The following is a 10540-nucleotide window of genomic DNA, read 5'->3' as shown; positions in this document are numbered from 1 at the left end:
AACACACACACACACACGCACACAAACTCCGGCCGCCAGCCCAGGCTCCCTGGGTCCCCCGCCCCACCCCGACGCCCCCCACGCCAGCTGGCAGCCGGGCGACCATTGTGGGAAGGACAATATGGGCGGGCAGCCACAGGACCTAGATGCAAGAATGGCTTTTTAGGGGAGGGTCCGGAGCTAGAGATCTGTCATCTGTTAAGACCTGAATTGATTCAGATCCAGCCCAGGCTCCTTCGCTCCTGGCCCAGGCCCCAGAATTCTCCCTGCTTTCCTGAGCACCTGAGCATAACAAATAGACATGCTCAGAGTTGAAACCCAGGAATCCTGTGTGCCTAGCCTCAATTCCAACCTCTTAATTAGTGGAGAGGAAGAAGAATTAGTAGTCCATCCTGGATAGCACCCATGGTTTTGAAACTGGGGCCAGGAGAGGTTTTGTTAGTTCAGAGCAGACCAAAGTCCCTCAGAGACCCTTATTATTTTCCAGCCTTTTCCCCCACCTGATACATTTCATGTACCCATTCGTAAGGCCCCAATCCACCTTAAATCTCTGCAAGAGAAGAGCCCTGCCCCTGCTCCCCTAATTTTACCTTGGGCTTTTACTCTCCTGCTGGCAGGAGAGTAAAATTCTCCCCCTTTTAGACTGTGAACCCACTGTTGGGTAGGGACTGTCTCTATATGTTGCCAACTTGTACTTCCCAAGCGCTTAGTACAGTGCTCTGCACATGGTAAGCGCTCAATAAATACGATTGATGATGATGATGATGATGATGATGATGGCCTTCTTCAGATCTTCTGGATGCCAGGGCCAGCATTTCCTGCAGGATTTTGAAAATTTTTTATTATAATTTCAAACGAAGGTATGTTTTGGGCAACCAGCAAGGGGGCTAAACTTGGTCACATTTCATGTGAGTGAGGCTGTAAAGTGAGCAAACCATGTTACCAGGGTAGGAGGGAAGGGTAAGAAGGTTCAAATGAAACATTAATCGATCTATCAATTAATCAACAGTATTTACTAAGGGCATCCTGTGTGCAGAACAATATACTAAGTGCTTGGGAGGGTGTAATAGAGTAGGTGGATATTTCTGCCCTCGAGGAGTTTATAATTAATAAGTTATCTCATTGCCTGAGATCCCTCAAAGAGGCCTTGGTTTCTTTGGCTTGAGACCACTGAGGATTTTTGAGGAAATGGGATTGGAGGTGGGTGGGAGGTGTGGGGTAATAATAATAATGTTAGTATTTGTTAAGCACTTACTATGTGCAAAGCACTAAGTGCTGGGGGGATACAAGGTGAACAGGTTGTCCCACGTGGGGCTCACAGGCTTCATCCCCATTTTACAGATGAGGTAACTGAGGCACAGAGAAGTAACTTGCCCAAAGTCACACAGCTGACAGAGAGAAGAACAGCCTGGTCATTAGGGTGAAGGAGAAAACTAGAGGGAATCTTTTAATTGTGGTGTCTGGTAAGTGCTATGTGCCAAGCATTGCACCAAGTGCTGTGGAATGGATACAAGATAATCAGCTTGGACAGAGTGCCTGTCTCACATGGAGCTACCAGTCTAAGGGGGAGGGTGAACAGGTGTTTAATCCACATTTTACAGGTGAGGAAAGTGAGGCACAGGACATTTAAGTGATTTGTCCAAGGAGACAGAGCAGGCAAGTTGTGGAACTGGGATAATAATAATAATGGTCTTTGTTAAGCACTTACTATGTGCTGAGCACTGTTCTAAGCAGTGGGGTATCAATCAATCAATCAATCGTATTTATTGAGCGCATACTATGTGCAGAGCACTGTACTAAGCACTTGGGAAGTACAAATTGGCAACACATAGAGACAGTCCCTACCCAACAGTGGGCTCACAGTCTAAAAGAGCCCACTGTAGATACAAGGTAATCAGGTTGCCCCATGTGGGTTCACAGCCTTAATCCCCATATTACAGATGAGGTCACTGAGGCCCAGAGAAGTTAAGTAGCTTGCCGTAGGTCACCCAGCAGACAATCCTTTGGCTCCCAAGCCCATGTTCGCTCTACTAGGCAATGCTCTTCCTCAAGTCTGGACAGGTCACTTAACTTCTCTGTGCCTCAGTTACCTCATCTGTAAAATGGGGTTTAAGAATGTGAGCCCCATGTGGGACAACCTGATAACCTTGTATCTACCCCACTGCTTAGAACAGTGCTTGGCACGTGGTAAGTGCTTAACAAATACCATCAAAAAAATAAAGTCTAAACACTGGGAAGAGGTCCCGAATTCTTTGGGCTGTTTTAGAGCAGACTGCCTGTTATGGGGGGACCAGAGAGATGATTAGAGAAGCAGCGTGACTCAGTGGAAAGAGCATGGGCTTTGGAGTCAGAGGTCATGGGTTCAAATCCCAGCTCTGCCAATTGTCAGCTGTGTGACTTGGGGCAAGTCACTTAACTTCTCTGTGCCTTAGTTACCTCATCTGTAAAATGGGGATTAAGGCTGTGAGCCCCACGTGGGGCAACCTCATCACCTTGTAACCTCTCCAGCACTTAGAACAGTGCTTGGCACATGGTAAGTGCTTAATAAATGCCGTCATTATTATTATGATTATGATTTCTAGGGCCTGCTTTTGGCCCAAGGGATGGGGGAAGCCTGACTCTCTCCTCAGGGGTTGGAGGCCTGACTTTCGGCCTCGACTCCCGGTGGGCCTTGGCCAGTCCCTCCCGACACAGCCCGCTCTTTCCTGCTCCCTGGAAGCTAAGCTAGCTCTCTTCCTCCCTTTAAAGCCCTACTGAGAGCTCACCTCCTCCAGGAGGCCTTCCCAGACTGAGCCCCCTCCTTCCTCTCCCCCTCCTCCCTCTTCCCATCCCACCCGCCTTACCTCCTTCCCCTCCCCGCAGCACCTGTATATACGTATATATGTTTGTACGTATTTATTACTCTATTTTATTTGTACATATTTGTTCTATTTATTTTATTTTGTTAATATGTTTAGAGAAGCAGCATGGCTCAGTGGAAAGAGCCCGGGCTTTGGAGTCAGAGGTCATGGGTTCAAATCCCGGCTCCGCCACTTGTCAGCTGTGTGACTTTAGGCAAGTCACTTCACTTCTCTGTGCCTTAGTTCCTTCATCTGTAAATTGGGGATGAAGACTATGAGCCCCCCATGGGACAACCTGATCACCTTGTATCTCCCCCAGTGCTTAGAACATTCGTTCATTCATTCATTCATTCACTCACTCATTCATTCATTCGTATTTATTGAGCGCTTACTGTGTGCAGAGCACTGTACTAAGCACTTGGGAGGTACAAGTCAGCAACATATGGAGACGGTCCCTACCCAACAACGGGCTCACAGTCTAGAAGGGGGAGACGGACAACACAGTTACCTCACCTGTAAAATGAGGATTGAGACTGTGAGCCCCAGATGGGACAGGGACTGTGTCCAACTTGATTTGCTTGTATCCACCCCAGCGCTTAGTACAGTGCCTGGCACATAGCAAGCCCTTAACAAATACCATCATTATTATTATTATTCTCCCTGCCTCAGTCACCTCATCTGCAAAAGGGGGATTAAGACACTGAGCCCCACGTGGGACAACCTGATTACCTTGTATAATAATAATAATAACTTTGGTATTTGTAAAGCACCTACTATGTGCAAAGCACTGTTCTAAGTGCTGGGGAGGATACAGGGTGATCAGGTTGTCCCATGTGGGGCTCACAATCTTAATCCCCATTTTAGAACAGTGCTTTGCACATAGTAAGCACTTCATAAATGCCATTATTATTATTATTATTGTGATGATGATGTTTTGTTCTCTGTCTCCCCCCTCTAGACTGTGAGCCCACTGTTGGGTAGGGACCATCTCTATATGTTGCCAACTTGTACTTCCCAAGCGCTTACTGCAGTGCTCTGCACACAGTAGGCGCTCAATAAATACAATTGATTGATAGGGACCGTCTCTATATGTTGCCAACTTGGACTTCCCAAGCACTTAGTACAGTGCTCTGCACAGAGTAAGCACTCAATAAACACGATTGAATGAATGAATCAATCAATCGCACTTATTTGTTTGTACATATTTATTCTATTCATTTTATTTTGTTAATATGTTTTGTTTTGTTCTCTGTCTCCCCTTTCTAGACTGTGAGACCGCTGTAGGGTAGGGACCGTCTCGATATCAATCAATCAATCGTCTTTATTGAGCGCTTACTGTGTACAGAGCACTGTACTAAGCGCCTGGGAAGTACAAGTTGGCAACACATAGAGACAGTCCCTACCCAAGTTGCCAACTTGTACTTCCCAAGCGCTTAGTACAGTGCTCTGCCCACAGTAGGCGCTCAATAAATACGATTGAATGAATTTACTGACTACAATCGAATCGAATGAATGAATGAAAGTACTCTGCACACAGTAAGCGCTCAATAAAGACGATTGAATGAATGAATCAATCAATCGTACTTATTTGTTTGTACATATTTATTCTATTTATTTTATTTTGTTAATATGTTTGGTTTTGTTGTCTGTCTCCCCCTTCTAGGCTGTGAGCCCGCTGTTGGGTAGGGCCCGTCTCGATATGTTGCCAACTTGGACTTCCCAAGCGCTTAGTACAGTGCTCTGCCCACAGTAGGCTCTCAATAAATACGATTGAATGAATTTACTGAATACGATAGAATCGAATGAATGAATGAAAGTACTCTGCACACAGTAAGCGCTCAATAAAGACGATTGAATGAATGAATGAATGAATGAAAAGAAGAGCGGCGCGGCCCAAATCTGCCTTCCTTCCCTGGCAACAGTGCCTCACCAATCCCGCGGCCTCGGGAGCGCTCCACCTTGACGACAGGCCTCTGATTGGTCGCCTGGAGAGCCCGGCCGGCCAATGGGAGCCTCGGGACGGAGGGGGAGGGAGGAAGACGGGGTGAACAAAATGGAGGCCGTCGCCCTGAGGCGAAGGAGGGGGGTGCAGTCCCTGACAGGGGCCGAGGCTGTGGGGGAGGAGGAGGAACGGGTCCAGCTTGGGAACAGCCTGGCAACTCTGTTAAATTATAAGATAATAGGTTTTAAACGAGAAGCAGCGTGGCTCAGTGGAAAGAGCCCGGGCTTTGGACTCAGAGGTCATGGGTTCAAATCCTAGCTTTGTCACTTGTGTGACTTTGGGCAAGCCACTCACTTCCCTGCGCCTCAGTTACCTCATTTTTTTAAATGGCATTTATTAAGCGCTTACTATGTGCAAAGCGCTGGGGAGGTTACAAGGTGATCGGGTTGTCCCACGGGGGGGGGGGGGGGCTCACAGTCTTCATCCCCATTTTACAGATGAGGGAACTGAGGCCCAGAGAAGTTAAGTGACTCAACCAAAGTCACACAGCTCATTTTTTTAAAGGCATTTATTAAGCGCTTACTATGCCCAAAACACTGTTCTAAGCGCTGGGGAGGTTACAAGGTGATCGGGTTGTCCCACGGCGGGGGCTCACAGTCTTCATCCCCATTTTACAGATTGAGGCCCAGAGAAGTTAAGTGACTTGACCAAAGTCACACAGCTCATTTTTTTAAAGGCATTTATTAAGCGCTTACTATGTGCAAAACACTGTTCTAAGCGCTGGGGAGGTTACAAGGTGATCGGGTTGTCCCACGGGGGGGCTCACAGTCTTAATCCCCATTTTACAGATGAGGTCACTGAGGCCCAGAGAAGTGAAGTGACTTGCCCAAAGTCACACAGCTGACAATTGGCAGAGCTGGAATTTGAACCCATGACCTCTGACTCCAAAGCCCGGACTCTTTTCCTCTGAGCCATGCGGCTTCTCATCTGCTTCTCATCTGTAAACTGGGGATTAAGATTGTGCACACACACCCCCCACATGAGACAACTTCATCACCTTGTAACCTCCCCAGCGCTTAGAACAGTGCTTTGCACATAGTAAGCGCTTAATAAATGTTATTATTATTATTAAATTAGCCTGTTGTTGTCGAACTACTTTCCTCGGCCCTCACCTGCGTGAGAGGGGCGATATTCCGTTTATTTTATTAATATGTTTTGTTGTCTGTCTCCCCCTTCCAGACTGTGAGCCCGCTGTTGGGTAGGGACCGTCTCTCTATGTTGCCAACTTGGACTTCCCAAGCGCTTAGTAAAGTGCTCTGCACACAGTAAGCGCTCAATAAATACGATTGAATGAATGAAAGCCAGTCCTGACGTGCTGGCCGAGCCCTGTCAGGAAGGGCCCTGAGGAGCCTCCCTTGGCATCCTTTGGGGTTGGCGTGGGATACACTCAGTTGTCCCCAGTTTCTTAGCCACAACCGCCCCCATCCACAGTTAAACTGCCTCTGGCCTCCTTATTCCTTTTTTTTTTATGGCATTTGTTAAGCGCTTACTATGTGCAGAGCACTGTTCTAAGCGCTGCAGGGGATACAAGGTGATCACGTTGCCCCACGTGGGGCTCACAATCTTAATCCCCATTTTACAGATGAGGGAACTGAGGCTCAGAGAAGTTAAGTGACTTGCCCAAGGTCACACAGCAGTCATGTGGCGGAGTCGGGATTTGAACCCATGACCCCTGACTCCAAAGCCTGTGCTCTTTCCACTGAGCCACGCTGCTTCTCACGCTTATTCCCCTTGGGTCGTCCTGCAAACATCCCAGCGGGGCTCAGCGGGCAAGAACCTGTGCTGGGGAGTCAGAGGTTGTGGGTTCTAATGCCGCCTCCGCCGCTTGTCAGCAGGGGCTAGTCACTTCACTTCCTGGGCCTCAGTTCCCTCATCTGGAAAATGGGGATTAAGACTGGGAGCCCCATGTGGGACAACCTGATCACCTTGTATCCTCCCCAGTGGTTAGAACAGTGCTTCGCAGATAGTTAAGCGCTTAGCAAATGCCGTTATTATTCCAGCACTTAGAATAGTGCTTCGCACATAGTAAGCACTTAGCAAATGCTGTTATTATTCCAGCGCTTAGACCAGTGCTTCGCACAAAGTAAGCGCTTAGCAAATGCCATTATTATTCCAGCAATTAGAACAGTGCTTCACATAGCGCTTAGCAAATGCCATTATTATTCCAGCGATTAGAACAGTGCTTTGCACATAGTAAGCGCTTAACAAATGCCATTATTATTATCCCAAGAGAAGCAGCGTGGCTCAGTGGAAAGAGCCCGGGCTTTGGAGTCAGTGGTCGTGGGTTCAAATCCCGGCTCCACCCATTGTCAGCTGGGTGACCTTGGGCAAGTCACTTCACTTCTCTGTGCCTCAGTTCCCTCATCTGTAAAATGGGGATTAAAACTGTGAGCCCCCCGTGGGACAACCTGATCACCTTGTAACCTCCCCAGCGCTTAGAACAGTGCTTCGTACATAGTAAGCACTTAATAAATGCCATTAAAAAAAAAAAAGTCAAATACTTTCTTGTTCCAGTATGGCGTGGAAGAGGGGAGGGGAGAGCAGAAACCCCAATGTCCGTTCGGTCATTTTGAGGTTGGGGTGCCAGGCTTAGGAAAGAAGATGCTGGGCTGCCCCAACTCCTCTGGTTGCCCCCAGGGAGTGGCTGGGGTGGCATTTTGGAACCCAGGGCAAACTTCCTGGGTGATTTAAGTACCTGTTTGGTACAGATGATGTCCTGGAGCCCTTTTTAATGCTAGGATAGGGTTGAGAGGCCTGGGTTCAAGTCCTGGCTTGCTCCTGTATAACATGGATCAATTCACTTTTCCGGGCCTGGATTCCCAATGGAAACCTAAGAAAATTACCCCTGCCCAAGTCCCAGCCTTTAGGATAGGGTGAGAAAGATAGCGGCCTGATTATTCCCTTTATGAGTCTCCCTGTGCCCTCCGATCTTGCATCTGGTTGGGCACAGTGTTGCACTGAAGAAATACTGTAGTCGCTGACAGCTGGTTTTTCTCTCTAGTGTCTGTCATAGACAGTACCCTATCTGGGCAGGGCACAGCCTGGGAAAATCCAGCAGCCCCATAGGCTTTAATTAGCCATCATCGATTGGGATATAATATCTGAGGGTGCTTTGGAAGTGGAGGTACCATGGAAATAGAGAAGCAGCAAGGCCTAGCGGAAAGAGCACAGGCTTGGGAGTCAGAGGACCTGGGTTCTAATCCCTGCTCTGCCGCTTGTCTGATGTGTGACCTTGGGCAAGTCACTTCTCTTTGTGTCAGTTACCTCATCTGTAAAGTGGGGGTTAAGACTGTGAACCCCATGTGGAACGGGGACTGTGTCCAACTTAGTTATCTCGTATCTACCACAGTGCTTAGTGCAGTGCCTGGCACATAATATGCACTTAACAAATACCCTAAAAAATACAGTGTTCGGGGATTTTACTCCTCACGGCGGAATACCCCATTTTTATTTCATGGCTGTATCTCCAAGTACCCCTTGGCCCATCTATCTCCAAGTACCTCTTGGCCCATATACCCCCTCCTCCCCTCCTCATCTTGCTCTGAATTGCAATGAAGGGGCTATAGGTTTCCCCTTGCAATTGAGGCCATCTAACTGGAACATTTGCTTATGGAGGGTAGGAACCGTCTTTGACTGTTTGGTAAAAAGGGGCCGTAGCAAAGTATGAGACAATGAGGACTCCAGGAAAACATCATCACTCAAAAACGCAACACAAGCGCACTCCCAAACACAAATAGGTTCTGCTTGTGCCATGGCCATAAGTTTTACTGTTCCTGCTTCTCTGATAGCCTCCACGGTGTGGCTACTTGCTATAACACATCAGAGTGACCATACCAGAAACCTCCAGAAAGTTTTTTTTTTTAATGGTATTTAACTGCTTACTATGTGCCAAGCACCATTCTGAGCACTGAGGCAGAAACAAGTTTATCAGCTTGGACACAATCCCTTTTCTGCGTGGGACTCACGGTCTAGGAGGGAGTAGGATTTAATCCCCATTTTCCATACGAGGAAACTGAGGCACAGGGAAGTTAAGTGACATGCCCAAGGTCACATAGCAGACAAGTGGCGGAGCTGGAATTAGAACCCAGATTCTCTAAATCCCAGGCCCATGATCTTTCAATTGCTAAACTGTCTTACATAGCCAGTTTAGCTTGTGGTGACTGGAGGGGGAAGACGAGGAAGCTAGGCAGCCTTTTCATTTTCTGCATCCTGCTGCTGTACCACCTCTGAGATATCTTTTTACCTATAGAACATCGACCTGAATCTCTGGAAAGATCTTCTTTTGGTCCTTGAATCAGGAATGATCTGAATTTAGCCGGAACCCCAATCAATCAATCAATCAATGGAATTCAACAAGTGTTTACTTGGCACAGAGCTCTGTACTAAGTGCTTGAGAGCATAAAATTCGGATGATAGGCATAATCCTCACCCTCAAGGAGCTTACAATCAAGTGGGGGAGGCAGACATTAAAATACATTTCGGGTGAGGGAAAGCAACCAAATATAAAGATGTGTGCATATGGGTGTTTGTGGGTAAGGAGTACCTAAGTGCTTAGGGGATGAACTGTCCCCCCGCTGGGGAGTTGATTCTACTCTGAAATACCATTCATTCATTAAATTGTATTTATTGAGCACTTACTGTGTGCAGAGCACTGTACTAAGCGCTTGGGAAGTACAAGTCGGCAACATATAGAGACGTTCCTTACAGTAACAACACTCCCTACTTCTGGCTCCCTGGAACACAACCGAAAAAGAAACCTTCCCCTGATAAGTACCTTGCTCAAATTCCCTGAAGGCCACATTTATTCATTCATTCAGTCATATTTATTGAGCATTTACTGTGTGCAGAGCACTGTACTAAGTGCTTGGAAAGTACAATTCAGCAACAGAGACAATCCCAGCCCACAACGGGCATAGAGTCTAAAAGGGGGGAGACAGTCCGGAGGTTCCCCTCATGTCTCTACTTGGCTGGGGGCCTGAGCGTGAAGAGTGTTGAAGAGGGAGAGAGAGGTTGGATTGAATCTCTGTTTCTGAAGTTACCGTGGTTCTACCTCCCCACCCCTTGGCTGGAGGGCCCTGACCCCATTAAGTGTTGACTTTTTCCCTATCTGGGTCAAACCAATCCTGACTCCTGCATGTAGGCAGCTGAGCAGGTGGGTGGAAGCTGCCTTGTTATCTCTGATTATGGCCTGTCTCCTTGTTTTTCTATCTGTGTCCCAGTTTCCGTTGTTTCTGAACCCAAGGCCACTGACGGGGCATTCAGTTGGTGTGGGGCATATCATCCAATCTCTCCCAGCGCCAGTCCGGGGCATGACCTACCTTCCTAGCAGGATCATTGGTCTTGATGCCCCCATGAAAGCACAGTGTGTTTGCTCAGTGGGGCAACCGATTGTGTGCCGGTGTAGGTGGTGGATTGGACTAACGCCACTGAGGCTGGGGTTGGAGCAGACAGGCTTTGCAGCTGCTTCTCTTTGGGAGAGTTAGGAGGATTGGAGACTGGGGCTGGCCCCTGTAAAACCTGAGGAGGGCTGGTCTGCCTTCTGGTTGGGCACTGCTCAATTTAGGGGGAAGTGGACAGAGGGGAGGAAGGAGCCATTTTTCTTCTAAGTAGGGAATTTGACTGGGGAACCACCATCCCACAGGGGCATCTATGAGAAGAAATATGCTCAGAATGGCTTTAAATGTAGAAGAAAAAAATG

This window comes from Tachyglossus aculeatus, chromosome 7 (genome assembly GCF_015852505.1).
Source record: "Tachyglossus aculeatus isolate mTacAcu1 chromosome 7, mTacAcu1.pri, whole genome shotgun sequence".
NCBI classification, from domain to species: Eukaryota; Metazoa; Chordata; class Mammalia; order Monotremata; family Tachyglossidae; genus Tachyglossus; species Tachyglossus aculeatus.
This window is presented reverse-complemented; position numbering follows the sequence as displayed.